This window comes from Lissotriton vulgaris, chromosome 7 (genome assembly GCF_964263255.1).
Source record: "Lissotriton vulgaris chromosome 7, aLisVul1.2, whole genome shotgun sequence".
NCBI lineage: Eukaryota > Metazoa > Chordata > Amphibia > Caudata > Salamandridae > Lissotriton > Lissotriton vulgaris.
Window position 1 is genome coordinate 166,703,507 of NC_141695.1, and position 20,896 is coordinate 166,724,402.

The 20,896-nt window shown below is 50.6% G+C and overlaps 1 protein-coding gene across 1 annotated transcript in view; it reads left to right on the forward strand.

Annotated features, from left to right (window-relative positions):
• Positions 1-522: 522 nt before the first annotated feature.
• LOC147701075 (chemerin-like receptor 1) overlaps positions 523-20,896 on the forward strand; it is a 72,454-nt gene continuing 52,080 nt past the window's right edge. Inside the window, exon 1 of the mRNA XM_086929861.1 lies at positions 523-618. The gene's annotated coding sequence lies outside the window, so the exon portion shown is untranslated. The remainder of the gene's footprint in view (positions 619-20,896) is intronic.

Below are 20,896 nucleotides of genomic sequence, written 5' to 3' on the forward strand. Positions count from 1 at the left end.
CGAGTCCTTAATAGCGAATCCTTAAAATTCGCTATTAAGGACTCGCAATTCCTTACCTTGATGAATCTGGCCGTATGTGTCCAACAGCCCTGCTGTCTGAAAGTAACGCGGGTAAATGGATTGACTTTATGCACTGTAAGTGCCGGAGCCAGCGCAGCCCATCATGATACGACCACCAGCCGCTGTTAGCAAACGATACACTACATATGTGTACTAAACACACAAGAAACCAAGGAGCAGCGATTGAAAAAATTCATTGTCAGGTGCACCTTGAGAAGTTTGGGAACGATTTATTAAGGCAGGGCAATAGGAAAAACAGCTTTGTTTCTCTTTTTACTTGTGATTATACTAAAGAAGTCGCTTCCAGCAATATTTCGAAAGTGCAGCCCAAATCCCTGATCGTCGTTCTCTCCCTTACTCCAACTCCCACGCCCAGTGGGGCACTTCCTCTCCGGTGGCCTCTCCCGTGTCCCCGTGTTGAGCCACGCGCGCCCTGCTCGCGTGACGCACCCCCTGCTGTCACTTCTTTCCTGGCGCGTGAAGACAAGGCAGGGGGTTCAGAGCCGCAGAGACCGCACAGGGCAGAGGGCAGGTCGCGCGGACCGGGCAGAGGACAGGGTAAGTACCAACAGGCAGGGGTGTGGCCGGGCAGGGGGTGAACGAGGCGGACCGGAGAAATACAAAACAGAGTCTGGGGTTTGCAAGGTGAAGAACGGGCAGAATGTTGGAAATTATTAAAGGAAACATAATTAAAAATCGTAAATAATAATCGGAGGGATAATCGAAGACACGGATCGGAGAAAAGGAAATAAAGAAACGAGCGGCAAACTTTGAAGGTGGGGAGCCGGGTTCGAGTCTGGCTGGAGGATCAAACATTGTGATTCTGGGTAAATAACTTAATCTCCCAGTGCCTAAAAAAAGAATGCGTCCGTCTGTAATGCATGTGGTGCTCATGTAAAGCGCTTCGATACTTTCTGGTGGGTTCGATGCAATATTGTCCTGCGGTTCACACAAAGAACTCTGTTGCAGGTGCTCAACCCATGGAACTATCATAGCAGATATAGGGGAGAATGAAGAGACATAGAAATAGAAAACCTAATAAGAGAGTCATGGGACACAAAGCCTAAAAGAGGGAAAGTGAGCCAATTTCAAAATACACACTGAAAAAAGAAAAGGAAAGGCTAAAAAAACAAGAAATAGAAAAGAGGGCGAGCTGTTATTATTTACGTGCTTAGTGGGTCTTTCAAAGTTACCAAACTGAGCATGGATCGGCTCTCCTGCCACCAGGTCAAGGAGCGGGAATCAAGATAGAGGAGGAAGATGGTAACTTATTGCATTTGATAAAAGACACGTCTTTGGTGCTTTCCGGAAAATCGTGAGATAACGGAGCTGGCGGAAGAGATGACACGATTTCATTGTATGTGTCTCTGACATCTGTGGACCACAGATTCACATGCTACTGTGATTGATTCCCAGATCGAAGCTTGTGTCTGAGTTAGTGACAGTGATGGATTAATTCCATTTGACATGAATGTTGTTATTTTGTGCCCAGTCACTGTCTACTCGTGTCGCACTTCGTTTCCTGCCTAGAATGAGAGCGCTTTAAAGCTAATATCAAGCGCTAGGCACGTACATGAGTTTTCCAGAACAGTCGGCAGCCTCGTGTATTGCAGACACGAAAACGTGCACTGATACCTAGAGTTATGCTCGGGTAATTATGAAAGGGTGGCACGGCTATTAAAGCCTGTGCCCCGGTGCCACGCTCTCAGATGCCTGCGTCATGAGACATGGGTCCATTAAGTGTTCCGCACTCGATGGGTGCATCTTTGTAAACCATCTTCTTAAGGATTTGGGAAAACAAGTTTCATCCGTGGGTGTCTCGTGTTCATCCGGAGTCAACAGAATTAGCCGGGAAGGGGGGCTTGGGGGAGGGAGCTGACCGAAGGGAGGTCTCCTCCCCCGGGCAGTTTGGGAGGGCTGCGAGGGGTTACGCAGTAGCTAGAACTTTCTGGAATTGGGCTGGCCTAGTAGGTTTTGCCAGCCCAATTATAAATTCTTGTTGCCCCGCCTCCTAGCCACCATTTTAGGTTTGGTGACCTGGTGGCTAGGAGGACAGTTAGCGTTTTTTGTCCCTCCCTCCCTCCCCTTAATCTTTCTTTTCCCTTGGGGTTTTTTCCTGCCTCCTCCCCCCCCTTTTTTATGGTAGGGATTTTATATTTCTTTATATTTGATATAATCCTTCTTTTTGTGATCCAACGGCTGTTTTCTTGTTAATAGGTGTACAGGGGGTTGGTGCTTTGTATTGTCGCTAGGAACAGGTGCTTTGCGGGTTTTTTGTTGTTCGGTGCGGTTTATTGTAAAGTTTTGGTGAGTATTGGTCTGATTCATTGATTGACAGGTAAAGGGGAAGTTGGTCATTGCTTGACCGTTCAGGTTTTGGGGGGTATTGACAGGGGTGAAGGGTCAGGCAGGGTTTTTGGTTATCGAGGGCCTGGCTTTCATTATGTGATTGGGGTGTTGATGACGTAATGGGTTAAGTGATGATGTAATGATTTAATTGATGACGTAATGCTTTATTGATGATGTTATGTTTATAATGTTATTGTAATGTTTTAATGCTGTATTGTTTGGTGGGGAGGGGTCAAAGAATTTTAGGGGAGGGGGTGGGGGTGGGGTTTTGTAGTTAATTATTTATTTAGTGAGGTATAGTTTTGTACGGCGTTGCCAAGGTTTTATTTATTGTAATGTGCACCTGTTTCCTAATAAAGCAGCCTTTTTCACACTCAAACATTTTTGGTCTACTTTTCTCCCACCCCTCGCCCTCCCTCCCAAGGTTCTGTGTGGGGCTACTTGAAGGGACAGGTTTATAGAAAGGTGCATAGCGAGTAGACACAACTCCACGGTCAAAGACTCCGAAACAACCTTCAGAACCAGGCTGGCCTATGGCCTTAGACGCCCATTGGGCACAGACCGGGGTCTGACCTGTCACGAGTACCTGGAACTACAAACACCGGAAGCGCAGAAGCGGTGAACTTGTCTGCACCTCATGGGTCACTGTAGGCAACCCTGTGGTTGTAGCATCCATAAGGGGTAAGGACCCCACCCAGGCATCGTGACCCGCCCCTGCTGGGGTAGAAGAACCACCATCTTGCCATAACCCCTGTTGGGTTGTAAGCACCACTGCTTGTCTAATGAAGTAAGAGACGCCATATTTACAGGAGTTGAGCTCTCGCTGTGGCGTCACCTCTCTTAATGCGCCTACACCCGGTGCTCCTCCTGCGCCGCCCCCCTGCTGTGCGGGACCACCTACCGAATCCCTGGTGGTCAGTTCCTCTTTGTCGTGAAACCCTGCAGCACAGCCGCTTGGACTTACCATGCACAGCAACCTTCATCTTTGAGGCCTTTTTCCTAGTTGCAGGACACCAGGCCACGCATTCTCTTCTCCTTCGCTTTATAATTTGCCTTTCTCTTTGGTGTTTTCCGTCTTTCGATATCTGATCTATTAGGAACCCGTCTTTCAAGAGCACCTGGACATTTTACAGAGAACATTTTTTATTGTAGCAGGTGTTGCTCATAACCCAGATAGAGTGCATATGGGCAGACAGACACCAACCTTGAGAACTCATGACTTGTGGGTTACTAAAACCAACATTAAGTATCCCAAAACGAATTTTCCCAAAACTGGGCGATTTTTTTTAGCTTCATGGCCAACTACTGATTAGTCCCACATAACCTAAACTTATCCCTATCAATACAATAGTGGAATCAGATCGATTACTTAGGAAATGAATGTGGTCTTCATTACAAAAATAAGGTACTGCATCTATGAAAAAATTATGCAATAATTATTGATTTGTCAAAAAAATAAAGACTTGTCATTTAAAATGTAATTCTGGCGCCTTAATAGCCCTTGTTTGCTATGTAAAAGATTGTATTTGTGGAGATGTTTATTCTAATTTGCTCCTCATGGATAAACGATAATAATAGTTATCTACTAGCACTAGAAATATATAGATGTAATAACACTAGCGCTGGCACTGTTCAATAGTCTTTTACATGTTTACTTCGTACATTTGTACAATTTAATGCACACGGATGTATAGCTGTTCCCTAACAAACGCACAGCATTATGAATATATGAATATTACCAGGTGCACCAATTTTCATACCTGTGCAACATGATGATTATCCCAGAATGCTTCAACAGAACCTTTAGCAAAGCCCACACCTGGGCAAATCAGTGAATATTTGAGCCTAGCGTCTCCTGTCAAGCCAAGCGCCTCGGGGAAATTCAGGGATGGATGAAAAGGAGCCTGAAAGTAGTGATATATCTTGACCATTCGACAGGAGATTATCTTTATGAGTGTGTAAGGACATTCACGATCTTTTTTTAGCTTTAGCTGACCCGTCAGCCTCGTGTAACCAAAAACATATCATAAATAAAGAAGTCCATACATTGCTTCACCTCCATAGTCAGTCGTCCATCGTCACAATTCCGCAAACTAGCCAGTGTAACGGAAGGTTTTCAGCAAGAGTTGTGTGTATTAAACAGTGCCAGTGCGTGCAGAGAGGCGTCGCTATTACAAAGACGTGTGTCACAAGAGTGACTGTCCCTGTGGTTTCACCCACCGGTTGCCTCACTCTGTTCTCCGGTTGTTCCTGCAGGAAGCGCTTTTAACGTGAGAGTTTAAGGGCTCTTGCTTTAGGAACAAATGCATTTAACAACTTCTCAGCAGTCCCTGCTGGAACGTGCATTAAAGTACCAGTGAGGGGCTTTCACAAACAGAAGTATAGATGCCTTGAGGGGAATTAGAGAGATGTGGCCGAGTGCCTAGAATTGCTTAACTTCAACACGAGACTCTAGACCTCCATCCGGCCTAGCCACACAATCCTATGACTCTAAGCCATTCACTGTGACTTAGGGCCCAATTTATAGCTTGGCCTCCGTTCGCCCTGCGGTGACCATCTGTGTGATGAGAGGTTTACTGTGCATCAAATTGGGAGCACCTGACCGATCCCATTGGTGTGTCACTGTAGATCAGCCTCGTTTGTGCTTCTTAACATTAAAATGAGTGTTATGCAAATTCATCAAATTGCATTCAGGCTCAGGTTCTGAAAGTAGGCTGTTGGACACAAAAATATTTGAGGGAGTTTGCAAAAACACTAATCGGCCACTTGTCACCTCTTTTTTTTGCGCAACCTAAGCATGTCCATTACTGAATATTTCTCTGTTCAATTCAGGTCATTTAACTGGAAATTGATGTACTTTTTTGTTATGCATCATAAAATTGCTCACACTTGATCTTCCATCTTAGGTCTTTCTTGGATGAAGAAGGAAAAGGTGTCTCCTCTGTGAGGGCTATTGATGATTCAAGAGGTGTACATCCTGACCCATTGGGTCACTCTGACCTCACACCTTATTGCTCTGCACAATTTCCTTAATAAATCCATCCTTGGCTTCATGCATTATCTCTGTAGCCTCATGGTAGGTCTTGGGGCCCCATTGTTAGAGACGCGCTCTTTTGATCTGTCAGTTTTAGGCCACTGTTGACCAACAAGTCAACTTCCCTTTTGTTTGCTACACAGTTGTCTTCACGTGTCTTCCAATCTGTGCCTCCTGTGAGATGTACAATTGAGTTAGTTGTATGAGCAATATCTTCTGCGGTCTGGGTGGGTTACACCCAGTTTGATCGCTCTGTTGTCTTCAAATAGACTTGAACATGGATTTTTGCTTAACATCGTGGAGACTTGAATGTTATTCACAAGTACTGTGCTGATGTACAGATGAGTACAGGTAAGGATTTTCACGTTGCATAAAAGTACGTGGCAAGCTATAGAACAGAGACAATCCTGTACATCTAGTGATGATTTAATATATGTGAATTACACATTCACATATCATGCTATGTTTACAACGTTAGGCTCAGGAAGATTAAGTGATTTAATCAGATTTCACTAGGGAATAAGAACCCAGGTTAGTTGCTCGGTCATTTGTCATGTAATAAAAAAAATTGAAAAGGGGGGACAGGCTGCTAAATGAAATTATTGTGTTCCCGAGTAACGAATTGCTACTAAAGGGGGCTGCTGTTCCTATAAGAAAGGGTTAGGAGGAGTCCTTTTGGAAAGACGGGAAGTCAGAGGGACTTTACTCCTGAGACCACTAAGAGTCCGAAACATGTTGACCTCACGCATCTCACTTTCACACATGCACAATATTCTTTAGTTACTTAGGGCCATAATTAGCCTTGATCAGCATTTAACATTTCGTTTTTTTAACCATGACAGAGGGACCCCTTTCATTAAAATCCACTCATTTTAGATACCCTGTAGTCATTTTTTAACTCGCCTATCACAGAATTAGCACTAACCCACACACATCGTATGACGTGTAAACTGAAAAGAACTCTAACAAAATAACCCTTCGGTCAAAATGGCCCTTCGGACAAAATGACTCTTCAGGCCGGCGCTGCATTCCAGCTTTAAAGCAGGACATCCTTCGGGGCGTGTGAGGGCATCAAGTAAGATCACTCTGGCTTCCCCTCTTTCCAAAATGACTCCTCCTACCCCTTTCTTTTAGGAACACCGCCCCATTTAGTAGCAATTCAGATCTCCTCACGGTCGAGCATGGAATTCTTTTACAAGCATGATCAGGCTGCACAAACCATACTGACACAGAGAAACACCTGGCCACCACTAGAACAAGTTCTATTATCAGCACTGGATCAGATGAGGGATTCTTAAACAGCCCTGAAAGCCACCACTTAGGTGCAAAATGCATTTTTCATATACAGGGAATGTTGTGGATGGAGAGAATTATTGGTCTTGGTGACCGAACCCGGAACCATCACGCGTCTCTGGAGAGCCGCGTCCTGTCTCCCCGCACTACGGGGACTTTGGCTGTGAGTACTTTGTATAAGCTTCACATTGATACATGCCATATGGACACATTTCTATCTACGTCACCCGAAGAACCGTACACCTAATTACATTATGATATATAGAATCTTGGCCTACGCATTTCTTGGAGAAGATCATTTTGGAATTTATAAACTTCCAGACTAACCCGGTCTTGAGCTGAGCCGGGTCGGAATTATCACCGGCAACGCGACCTATGGTTATACACCAACTTCCTTCAGCCCTGAAGAGTCGCAGAAACTGTATTTTTCTGGCGACGAAACACGTGTCGGCTGGCTTTTCGACGAACAGAAAATAAAAAGAGAAGAACTCTCCGTCCTTGTTCATTGAACTTTTTTGTCCATTGAGAAACCCTTTTTGCCTGAACTACATTTAAGTGTGCAGCAGGACTTGCTCTTTATTGGTCTTGTGTAACTTCTGGTGGTTTTGGAGTATTGGAAAATTTACAATTTAATTTCCATGCAAATAATAAATGCTCTTTTATGTCTGTTAGGCCGATACATTTGTAACATGGTGCTGTAAAATGAATTACTTGAAATTATTTTTAGATCGAGCCTAGAGGCAGTGTGCTGGTGCTGCTCTGTGAGGCATGCTACAATTATTATAATATCTCTGTGTTAGCTTTTGGCACACCCTTGATTTCCATTTGTTATTTTGTGTGACTTTGTAAAATACTGGCTTTTCATTGATTCAATGTGTTCCTCTTTTGTGTGCTTGGCTCCCTCCCATGGCGATGGGCCCTCTTACATCTACTCTTTCTTTCCTGCCACTCTATGCTGGTTGTGGGGTACTATTTCTATTTTACCTCTTGGCTCGTGTTCGGTTGGGAGGAACGGAGCTTGTGGAGGATTGGCCTACGAAATGCTTGTGTTTTCACTGCATGGTCATGGTGATCGCTTTGTTTCCCTGAAACTGACCTGATTTTGAAGCGTGCACTCTCTAGTGCCCTCGGGGCACAAGTTTGCCTCCACTTCTGTGCAAGTTCAAGCATGGCCCGCGTACACCAGCGTTCGTTTTTTCTTTTCTGCCCACAAATTTCCCACTCCTGTTTCAGTGGACATTGGTGGCTAGTGCTCAATTACTTTTGTGTAGCTCTAACTCAAACAAGCATTGATAATGCATCGGTGTTGCCTATGTGGGGAAAATGCGGGACCCAGTGCATTTTAAATGAATATAAACATTTCCGACCTGGCAACTCAAGGAGGCATTGGTTGCAGGAAGCGAAGGAAGACGATTGGGAAGATAAGGGGATACGAGTGAGTGCAAGGTAGGTCCACCCCAGGGTCTGCAGCACAGAATTGAAGCACCATGAAAGGAGCAGCAGTGGGTATCACTAAGTCATCAGGACTCGCTAAGTCTGTGGGACTGTGGCTCAGTGTGCACAGGGTCGTGCAGTACTGCGGTGTGCACTGAATGCATACAGTGCACAGCTCTTCCTGGAGAATCGGTGACAAATAACCCAGAGCACAAACTCTTGACAGTAAGTGCTCAATGTGCAAATGGACCGTAAACAACTTATGTGCAATTTCTATCTCACCTCGCACCACGTGCACACAGACCACAGCCCAGCGAGTCTGTGGTAAACTCCGGGGGTGAGTAGTAATTAGTGCAGTGAAATGGATTCACACTGTAACACGTAGGAGAAAATAGCAATACATTTTCTGCTACAAATATACAGCCTTTGCTTCAGTGAATATATGTCAACCATACATGCAAACCTTTGGCCAAGCTTCACCTTTGTATACCTCTCCATTTACTATGCATTGCCACCCTACGGCACTCATAGCTGTGAGCACGCACACCAGCACACTCTTTTGTACTTTGTGTACTCGGATGTGTATTCACATACTACAAAATCCAACACCACATAAACACAATACATCCCCCAAGAAGCAACTCTGGGAAGCACTAGCATGGGGTACCCTCGTGTCCCTAATATTCTGCGTATCATAATGTCGCTACAGCCAACACCACGTGTGCGTAAGTGCAGAACATACACTGTATGTACACGAACTGTGTGTAACACAGAGGTCTTTCTGGGCTTGCACCAGCAGTTAGTGTCACACCTGCACCACAAAATCAACAGCATTCACGTGTGCTCCAATATGTAAACAACTGAAATACTTCAACTGGCATAAACAGGTGCACGCATGCAAGTCAACACGAGGGCGCGTCGCAGTGTCGCACTGCAACTGGAGCTTACTTCATTACATGATCGTTCCTTTAACACCACGCACATCAGTGCATCATAAGATACCGCCGAAAACCAAAGGAGACAAAGCAACACCCTCGGCCACAAACAAGAAGCGCACGCAGGCTTCTTTCATCCCAAAATGCACGTGAAATGCCCCGGTTACTTACCGGTAATCTTCATTACTCCGAGTATAGTCTTCCTCGCCACATGACTTACATAGTGAGCTTCAGCTCCACAACAGAACCCTCCAAAGTAAAAAAAGCCTCCCACCCCCTCCCAACATGGCCGACCAGTCACCCCTGACCTCTATAAGAGGCGGGCCGGCCCAACCAACAGCCTGAACTACCAAGCAAACAATGAAGCCGATAGCCAGACAGGGAGGGGGCGAGGGAACTCATGTGGCGAGGAAGACTATACTCGGAGTAATGAAGATTACCGGTAAGTAACCGGGGCATTACCTCCTCGTTAGTCTTCCTCGCCACATGACTTACATAGTGAGCAAATACCCAAGCCAAAAAGGCTTAATTGACCACCAGAAGAACAACACCACACGGTGATGCAGATAAACCAACACAAGGTTTATTCAGTACAATGCAAAGAAAACAGGAAGTACAGCAAACCTGAATCCAGACACAAAGAAAAGGCCATCAAGGAGCCACAGCTCCCGCACTCAGAACGGCCCCAGCGAAGTCCCCAGGGACAGAACCACCCAAGACAACGCGATAGTGTTCCATGCACATGTGGGGGGACGACCACGTCGCCGCCCGACAAGTCTCCTCGGTGGAGACACCCTTGAAGGAGGCCCAGGACACAGACACACTCCTAGTGGAACGACCCTGGACCCCCGCCGGTACCACCGAACCCAGTGAAGCATAGGAAAGGATGATAGCCCGTTTAAGCCAGCGACTCAAGGTGGAAAGAGAGGGCTTGTGGCTAGAATGAACGGGACCGAAAGTCACGAACAGGCTATCACACCGGGAAAGGGAAGACGTGCGCTCAAGACAAACAAAAACAGCATGCCGGACATCCAGCAAGGACAAGGAAGGATCCGTGTCGGGAGGGAAAGAAGGCAAAGACACCTCCCGAGCCTGTGTCACCAGGGAAGGAACCTTGGGAAGAAAACTGGGGTCAGGACGGAGAAGCAACCTGACAGGAAAAACCCGCAAGAAGGGAGGGGAGCGGAGGAACGACCCCAGCTCGCCCATCTGCCCGGTAGACACCACGGCCACCAGGAAAACCACCTTAAAGGTGAGAAACCGCATAGCCACCGAGGCCAGGGGTTCAAAGGGGGGACCCCGAAGGGCTCGTAGAACGAGAGGGAGACCCCAAGGGGGAGACAGGCAGAGCGTCCGAGGGCGACGGAGAAAACAACTCCGGATCAAACGAGCCACCAGGGAATCCAGCCCGTCGAAACCGGACTGTGGAAGGTCCGCAAGGCCGCCCACTGGGCCCCCAGGGAAGAAGGGGCCAAGCCCAAGGAAAACCCCTCAGCAAGGAAATCCAAGACCCGTAAGGGATCCACGGAGGCGGGTACAGCACCCTGCAGACCGCACCAACGCGAGAAAGAAGCCCAGTGCCGGGCATAGGATGATACGGTGGAAGACCTGCGGGAGCCTCGCAGCAAATCCACTACTCCAGAAGAACAACCCTGAGCAAGCAGTGTCACCCGCTCAAGAGCCAGGCCTGCAGAAGGAGCCGGCGCAACACCGACTCCGGGAGCGGGGGGCCCTTCAACGGAAAGGGAAGATCCGGGATCGGCCAGTAGGCCTGAACCGCCAGCTCGCAAAGGAGAGGGTACCAGGGGCGGCGGACCCAGCCGGGAACCACCAGAAGCACCCTGGCTCTGTCCAAGTGAATCTTGCAGAGGACCCGGGGAATCAGTGGGAACGGGGGAAATGCATACAGAAGACCGGAGGGCCAAGCGAATGACAGAGCATCCACACGCCACACCCCCGGAACCGGGAGGAGAGAGCAGAACTTGGGCAGGAGGGCCGAGTCCCCGTCCGCGAACAGATCCACTAGCGGCAGACCGAAGGGAGACACCAGGCGTTGAAACACCACCGGAGTCAGGGATAGACAAGGCAACGAAGGAAAGATCCGACTCAGTCGATCCGCCTCCACATTGTCGGACCCCGGGAGATAGACAGCCCGAAGAGACAGGACCGACGACTCCGCCCAAGACAACAACTCCTGAGTGAGCAACCAAAGGCAGCGAACCCTGCACCCCCCCTGATGGTTGACATAGCTCCTCACAACCTGGTTGTCTGTCCTGACCACGACACGGTGACCCCATAGAGAAGGAGCAAACGACGGCAGGCCAGGAGGCCTGCCACCAGCTCCCGATGGTGCAAAGAGCAGCGAGACAGTAGGAGATCCCAACGACCCCGAACCGACCCCGCGCCCGATGCCGCCCCCCAGCCGAGGAGACTGGCATTGGACGTGACCACCCTGGACGGGGATACCAAGGAGGAAAGACCCCTGGGGAGGCGAGACTCCACCAACCAGCCAACCCAACTCCGAACGAAGCAGAGGGGAGACCGGGTCCAGGCACACTACCCCCGAAGGAGGACAAGCCCGAGACGGTAACAGAAGGGACCACCGCACCTAGAGCAAGGAGCCGAGGGAGGGGAGACACCGTCTGACGTGAAGCCTCGCCCATGAAAAAGAAGAGGCCGAGATGTATCACACGTCCAGACAAGGAAAACCAAGACCCCATCCCGCCGAAGAAGACCCACCAGGCGGGCCAGGAGTACAGCCCACATCCATGGGCCAGAAGGCAAGCCCAACGGAAGCACCCGTAACTGAGAGTGGGAACCCCCAATCGCCGAGAGCCAACCCGAACACAAAATTGTGGAATGGCGGGATACAACCACACCAAAACCAAAACCGGCCGAAAACATCCCAGAAAACCTTCCAGAGCAGACAAAGGAAGGAGTAGATGCCCGAACCCCCTGAGAAGGCCGGACCCCGTGGAAGGCCCGCATGACAAGCACGACCGAACTCCGGCCAGCAAGTCCGAAGAGCCCAAGATCCGAGACAGACACGTCCCATGCCAGGACGAAACGGCGGAGACAGCCCCCCGCAGGGAACACCCCGGAGGGAGACGGCCGAAAGCCAGGATCTAGTGGCGGAAAGGGAGCGGCAGCCCCAGGACGAGACCGGGAATAGTCGAAGAACGGGGTGCCCCGGCCTCGACCCATCCCCCGAAAGGGCGAGACACCCTCACTCATAGGAGGACGAGGAGAAAAAGGTTGGCCGCGCCCAGGGAAGCGGGCCCCATACGAATGGAAGGGAGACAGCCAATATCAGCCTCCCGCAGAAAACACCGAATCCACCAGAGCAAAGCACCCCTGGCCGCCACCGACGTCCCGGCCGCAGCCAGACCAGACGCCGAGCCAGCATCGCAGTGCCACAGCGGCCGTAGCCGCACCCAGAGCGGTAAAGTAGCCGCCTGACAGAAGGCGCGACCGCCGGGCCATCCAGGCAAGGATCGGGACAACAACCGCCCCCCCGATCCAGGTGCCCCCCCAGGGCCCGGAAGTCCAGCACCACAGAAAGCCCAGTGTAAGAAAAATAGGCCCAGGCCCTGAATGGCGAAATGAGCCGTAGCCCAAGAGCGTATAGCAGCCGCCTCCACGCGCTCGACCCCAGGGCCAGAGGGGTAGGCGCCCACCGAAATGAACGCACCCCGTGAAGACAGACTCACCACCAGAGAGTCCACCCCCGACGCCAGAGGAAAAACTCCAGTGAACCATACCCCCTCAACGCCCATCACGACGGACGCAAGCAGAGGAAGGGAGACCGAAGACATGCGTAGAAAACGCACCAAGAGAACCCCGAGAACAATCACCGCCGCCGGAGGAAGGAAATGCAGTCATTACAGGCACCGAGGCGAGAATTATCAGGTCCGTGGAATTTTGAGCCCATGACCCGACAATGCATGGAATTGAACCCTGGTCCCAGGCCAGACCTCTGCAGCAGGGTCTGTTGATGTAACCATTGAGCCACACTTCTCGCCTAGATGAGTGAAAAACACACTATCCACCCCCCCACCACCTCCGACGGAGCGGGGTCAACGAGAGGGAGACGAGGTGAGGAGGGGGCAGGGCAACCCGCCGCGCAAGGACACCAAGTAGGGACAGCGCAGCAAAAAAAGGGAGACCATGCAGCCCGACCCCGTCCAAACAAGGGAGAGCGGGCAACAGAATGCAACGTACCTCAGCACACACCCCCTTTGGTCAACCCGGGGAGACGAGGCGAATCGCCCAGAAACACCGGACGAGCGCCATTGCAGAGACACGAACCCAGCACCACCAGGCCCGAGGACGAGCGCCCAGGCGCCAGGCCACCCCCTCACCGGAGGAAAACCCGGGCCCCCAGTACGCCGGATAGGCATTAACCAGTAGGGGCACTCAGCCGGGACACGGCAGACAAAGGCATTCATAAGCCGCACCTGGCGTAAACCAACCCCGCCCACAAGAGGCGGGAAGCGCCCGGAGCCAACCCCAGCGCGGCAACCAGCCGCGGGCCGGAGGGAAGAAAAAAATCCCGTTTGTAGGCGGCAGCGACCAGCGCCGCGAACCGAGACCCAGACCGGCAGCAGGGGATCACATGGACCCGGACAGCAGAGCCCCCGAGGACCCGCAGAAAAACGAGGTAGGACCGAGCCCGCCCCAGCCGTTAGCAGACAGGGACGCGCCGCACCCACACAACAGGCGGCACTCAGCAGCATACCGGCAAAGGGGGCCGAGCCCATCATAAAATTGAACACCAACGCGTGTGCAGCAGACAATCCAAGATAGAGAACAGAGACTCCCGGAGATGCCAGGATTAGAACCCGGGGCCTCATACATGCGACGCATGTGCTCTACCACTGAGCTATTGCAACTGACGAGACCAAGGGAAACGCGCCAGCTCAACCCGTACCAGCGCGGTAGTCAGGGGCGTGCTGATGTAAAACAGCGCGAGTACCAAGGACCCACGCAAGGCGCCTGAAAGCAACCGGAGCCCCTGCAATAAAAACAGGAGAACCCCCAGCGCCGGACCCTAAAGCCCAAACAAGGGCAAGGGCCCACCCAGTAATGACCGGGGGTAGACAAGGGAATGGAACAAACACCCCACATCCCCGGCCGCCCCCCCCCCCTGTAAACCCATGGCACGCTATAGCAGCACCTAACCGGCCCCACAGGCCCGGGGGAAGGAAGAGGGGGGGGGGGGGGGTTTGAAGTTCCAGGTACCAGGGACCGCTAAAGCTGGACCCTCAACCCCAAAACCCATGGACCAGCTAAAGCAGGCCCAACCTTACCTGTACAGCGCCTCCGGAGAGAATCGCGCAGAACAAAAAAAACAGGCTGTTGGTTGGGCCGGCCCGCCTCTTATAGAGGTCAGGGGTGACTGGTCGGCCATGTTGGGAGGGGGTGGGGGGCTTTTTTTACTTTGGAGGGTTCTGTCGTGGAGCTGAAGCTCACTATGTAAGTCATGTGGCGAGGAAGACTAACGAGGAGGTAATGAGTTAGAGGTGAGCTGTGGTCACCGCGAACTGTCAAAGGTACTTCACGTCGGCAAGAGTGTCTACAAACTGGCTCCATCTTGTGACACTCAGGGGCTACACATACCCAGTGCTTTAAATGAGAAAAAAATAGTGCAGGTATCATTTAAATGGGGCAAGTGGGCGGGGCCAGAGGCGGGACTAAGAGCAAGACATACTGTTACTTATTGACTTAAGTACTGGTTGTAGCATGTACCAAAACACACTAGAAATGCGTTTCTATACACAAAATAGGTTAACGCCTAACGAAAGCTAAACGCTGTGATGTTTTAACATTTCCTTGTTTTATAATATTTGAAGTTTCCATACTGTTATTTGGTGTTGCTTGGCACAATACTATATATACTAGAGTGCGCGCGCGCACACACACACACACAAATCATTCCACACAAAAAGCATGCCACACATTTCCTTTAATATTCCTCCCAAGAGTGTCTCGAATCTGCCCCCACTTTATCTCACTTTTTTCTTCACACTACCTCCCACAGGCAAACAGACAAACATAAGCAGACACTCAAGCAAAAGAAACAGGAAAGATTAAAGCCATTTTAACCTCTTTGCCTGCGTTGGATTTCTTAATTGCGCCATCACCTTGCTGCCTTAATCCTGTGTTTGCAACACAGGCTCAGCCGGATGGTGAACATCAGACGTTATGCAAATGAGCCCACGCTGAATAGTTCAATCAATCAATCAATCAATCAATCACGTCATTTGTATAGCGCACTACTCACCCGGGAGGGTCTCAAGTAACTTTCCCCTCCCCTCAAGGGGAGGGGAAAGTTACTGCTCGAACAGCCAGGTCTTGAGCTGCTTCCTGAAGGCGAGATGGTCCTGGGTTCGCCGAAGGTGGGTGGGGAGGGAGTTCCACGTCTTGGCTGCCAAGTAGGAGAAGGATCTCCTCCGGCGGTGGCTCTGCGGATGCGTGGTACGGTGGCGAGTGCATGGCCGGTCGATCGTAGCTGGCGGGTGGGCGTGTAGAAGGTCATGGGGTCGTTGAGGTACTTGGGGCCCAGGTCGTAGAGAGCTTTGTGTGCGTGGGTGAGGAGTCTGAATGTGATTCTCTTACTGACGGGGAGCCAGTGCAGGTCTCTCAGGTGTCCGGTGATGTGGCTGTGTCGGGGGATGTCGAGGATGAGTCGGGCGGAGGCGTTCTGGATGCGTTGGAGTCTTTTTTGAAGTTTCGCTGTGGTTCCGGCGTAGAGGGTGTTCGCGTAGTCCAGTCGGCTGGTGACGAGTGCCTGGGTGATGGTCTTCCTGGTTTCCGTGGGGATCCATCTGAAGATCTTGCGGAGCATGCGCAGGGTGTTAAAGCATGATGAGGAGACGGCGTTGACTTGTCTAGTCATCGAGAGGGAGGAGTCCAGGATGAAGCCCAGGTTGCATGCGTGGTCCGTCGGTTTGGGAGCAGTGCCCAGGGCCGGGGGCCACCAGGAGTCGTCCCAGGCGGAGGGTGATGATCCCAGGATGAGGACTTCCGTCTTGTCCGAGTTCAGTTTAAGGCAGCTGTTCCTCATCCAGTCGGCGACGTTTTTCATCCCTTCGTGTAGGTTGGCTCTGGCGGTGGTGGGGTCGCTGGTGAGGGAGAGGATGAGCTGGGTGTCATCGGCGTAGGAGATGATGTTGAGGTTGTGCTGGCGTGCGATGGCTGCGAGGGGGCTCATGTAGACGTTGAAGAGGGTTGGGCTGAGTGAAGATCCTTGTGGTACGCCGCAGATGACTTTAGTGGCCTCGGATCTGAACGGAGGGAGGGGGACTCTCTGGGTTCTTCCGGTGAGGAATGAGATGATCCATTCCAGCGCTTTTTCTCGAATTCCGATGTTGCTGAGGCGCTTCACTAGAGTACAGTGGCAGACGGTGTTGAATGCCGCAGAGAGGTCCAGGAAGATGAGGGCCACTGTTTCCCCATTGTCGATCAGGGTTCTGATGTCGTCGGTGGCTGCGATCAGGGCGGTCCTGGTGCTGTGGTTGGCCCGAAACCCGGACTGCGAGGGGTCGAGGGATCCGTTCGTCTCGAGGAAGGCGGCCAGCTGTTTGATGACGGTCTTCTTGATGACTTTGTCTGGAAAAGGAAGGAGCGAGATGGGACGGTAGTTCTTGAGGTCGGTGGGGTCCGCCGTTGGTTTCTTCAGGAGGGCGGTCAGCTCGGCGTGCTTCCAGCTCTCCGGGAAGGTGGCTGTGTGGAAGGAGGAGTTGATGGTGTCTCGGAGATGGGGTGCGATGGTGGCGTCGGCTTTGTTGAAGATGTGGTGTGGGCACGGGTCGGTTGGTGATCCGGAGTGGATGGAGTTCATCGTGCGGGTGGTGTCTTCGGTGCTGATCGGGGTCCAGTTGCAGAGGGTGGTGGTGGCAGGCGTTGGTTCGGTGGTAGGGTGGGTGGTCTGTGCGTCGAAGCTGTTGTGTATGTCGGCGATCTTGCGGTGGAAGAACGAGGCGAGTGAGTTGCAGAGGTCTTGCGAGGGAGTGATGTCGTTGTTTCCGGCGCTGGGGTTGGAGAACTCTTTGACGATGCTGAAGAGTTCCTTGCTGTCGTGGGTGTTGTTGTCCAGTTGTTCTTTGAGTGCCGTCTTCAGCGGGCCCAGCTCACCAGTCACTGCAACAGAAGTGCCTTGGCTGTCAGACAGGTCACTAGCACTAACACAGCCAGGGCGCCTACCGTTTATGCGTACCGGTACTCTCCTTGACAGCAGAGAAGTGGTACTAAGAGTGGAAAAAATAAGAAGTGCCTGTACTCAGTACCTGTGAGTACCGGCCCATTTAAAGCACTGAACATACCCCCACTATACTTCTATGCAGGGTGCATAGACTGCGGGACAGATTGCTTTAAGGTTATTTGTGCACCATCCTTGCCTGCCGATTCTGCATTGGTCACCCTCCCCCAGCCGCGGGCCGTGGAGGGAGTTACGGTGGGGCAGGGAGGCGGGGAGGGGGAGGGGCAGGGTGGAGAGGGCTAAAAACCGGCATATGGATAATTACAGGTAAGTAAACAATTTAAATAATAAAACGAATTTCGTAGCGCGCACTGCATCGCAAAATGCCCCACCGCAACTCCCTCCACGGCCCGCGGCTGCCCTCCCTATACTGAAGGCAGTTTGGGAATATTCATGTAAGTGGAAAGTAGTTGCTCTACGTTACGAGACATTCATTTCAAGAATCTTTTAATACCTACTGTCCATCTGTTTGCAATTGTCCTTCTCTGTGATACGGTTCAAGGATGGATATAACAAACAGTGCAAACACCTGCCTATGATTCCCAGAAGAATCCTGTTTCATGTGAAGACCGAAATTGATGCATGGGCAGTGTGTTCTGTCTAGATCGATTATCTGGGCTGTGTAGGGCTTAATTTGAACAGGTGGTTGCAGGTGAGACCCACTGACAAGTTTTGGGGACCGGCACTTATTTCTCCTCATCAGACTTTGACCCTGTGCAACAGAGAGAAAAACACTAAATTGGGAAAGAAGGAGTAAGAGAAAGATGAAATAACTGTGAGAAAGAGGGAAACAGGGATGATAAAGAACTCACAAGAATGGACAAAGGGGAAGAGAGAGTCTGGTGGTGGATTAAAGAGGCATGAGGTGGAATAAAGACTAGACATTTTTGGTATTTGTTACCCACATCATCCTGTGACACCAGATTCAAGCTTCTCAGTAAAACTTTGGCCCCTGCACCAATTCTTTTACAAATCAAGCACTGTGAATCAGTGATGAGCATAAGGGGTACGATGAACATCAGAGCTTATTAAAAAACACTGGGGCATATTACCAACAACTAGCGATAATTATCGCTATGTTGGCTTAGAGGCAATATTTTTATCGCCGTGCTGCGGCTATTTTTATCGCTTAGGAGCCTTGCTATTATCAAGGTTTATCTAAAAATCGGCTGAAATGCATGAATATCGCTGGAAAGTCAGCGATATTCATGCATTACCGAGCTAATGCTCTTAGCCATGTTATCCACCTTCCATTGGATAACATGGCTAAGAACTGCTCAGGGCAGGTGTTAGCTTTTGGAGATATTCGCTCTTAGCGCGAATATCTCCAAAAGTTGGTAATAGGAGATAGCGATGTTAGCCACTGTTTCCAGTCGCTAACATCTTGGCACGCCCACTTTGCATGTCATTAGTGATAAATTTCACTAACATGCAAAGCGGGGCCCAAGATGGTCGCTATCTCCTACTAGCTGTCGCTAACTGGTGTTAGCGACAGCTAGATAACAGGGAGATAATTTTATCTCTGCTTTCTTGGCTTTTAAAGCCAAAAAAGCGCAGATAAACCCCCTTAATAATATGCCCCACTGTTCCCTCCTTTGCCACGCACTTTCTTGGTTTCTGGACCACAGTGGTGAAGAAGGTGGAAGAACATGTGGGCAGATACTTGCCTCTGTCTCACGAAATGTGCTGGTGCCATGCCACTGGGGCTGGGCATCGATTCCCAGGTCTTATAACCCGAATCCCAAAGCCACACACACAAAGTATCACAAACTTGAAGCTAAAAATATTTAGAAAGACATAACAAGCATTGGAAATGCAATAGGTCTCGGAATTTTTTGAGTTAGAGCTAATGTCATTGTAAATGGCAATGTCTTTTAGCCATGTGTTATGGATTGTATACATGTGGTATGTAGTAGAAATATGTGGGTTGTATCGGAATTGTATCAATGGTGGCATGCTGCGCTTTAGATGAATATGTTTAAAAGTAAAGTGCACCATACTGCGATTGGTACAATAGTTTATTGTGGATGAGTTAACAATTGATGTGTGCACTGATGGCTGTTGGTGTGTGTGCCCGTAGAAATTGTTCACTGATGGATGGTGGTGTGTGTGCTTGGTGGAAGTGTGCACTGCCGGCTGGAGGTGTGTGTGCCTGGTGGAAGCATGCACTGACGGCTGGTGGTGTTTGTGCGTGGTAAAAGCGTGGAAAGATGGCTGGTGGTGTGTGCGCCTGTTGAAAGCGGGCACTGACGGCTGGTGGTGAGTGCGCCTGGTAACAGGGGGGGTTTTTGCAACTCCCTCGAGGCGTGCGTGCACTGATGGCTGGCGATGTGTGTATGCCTGGTGAAAGCGTGCATTGATGGTTGATGGCGTGTGTGTGCCTGATGAAAGCGTGCAGTAACGGCTGATGGTGTATGTGTGTGCCTGGTGAAAGCATGCTCACCCTGCACACTCACACACTGCTGGCCCTGGACACCCACACACAGATTACCCTACATACTCACACTCTGCTCGCCCTGCACACTAACACACTGCTGGCCCTGGACACCCACACACTGATCACCCTGCATACTCACATACTGATCACTCTGCATACTCAAAAACTCACCCTGCATATTCATATACTGATCACCCTGCATACTAAAACACTGCTCGCCCTGCACACTCACACACAGCTGGCCCTGGACGCCCACATATGGATCACTCTGCATACTCACATACTGATCACAATGCATACTCACACACTGATCACCCTGCATACTCACATACTGATAACCCTGCATACTCACATACTGATCACCCTGCATACTCACACTCTGCTCACCCTGCATACTCACACTCTGCTCACCCTGCATACTCACACTCTGCTTGCCCTGCACACCCACACACTGATCACCCTACATACTCACACTCTGCTCACCCTGCACACTCACACACTGCTGGCCCTGGACACCCACACACTGATCACCTTGCATACTCACATACTGATCATCCTGCATACTCAAACACTCACCCTGCATATTCACATACTGATCACCCTGCATACTCACACTCTGCTCTCCCTGCACACTCACACACTGCTGGCCATGGACACCCACATACTGATCACCCTGCATACCCACATACTGATCACCCTGCATACTCACACTCGGCTCACCCTGCATACTCACATTCTGCTCGCCCTGCACACTCACACACTGCTGGCCATGGACACCCACATACTGATCACCCTGCATACTCACATACTGATCACCCTGCATACTCACACTCGGCTCACCCTGCATACTCACACTCTGCTCACCCTGCATACTCACACTCTGCTCACCCTGCATACTCACACTCGGCTCACCCTGCATACTCACACTCTTCCCACCTTGCACACTCACACACTGCTGGCCCTGGACACTCACATACTGCTCTCCCTGCATACTCACACTCGGCTCACCCTGCATACTCACATACTGATCACCCTGCATACTCACACTCTGCACACCCTGCATATTCACACTCTGCTCACCCTGCATACTCACA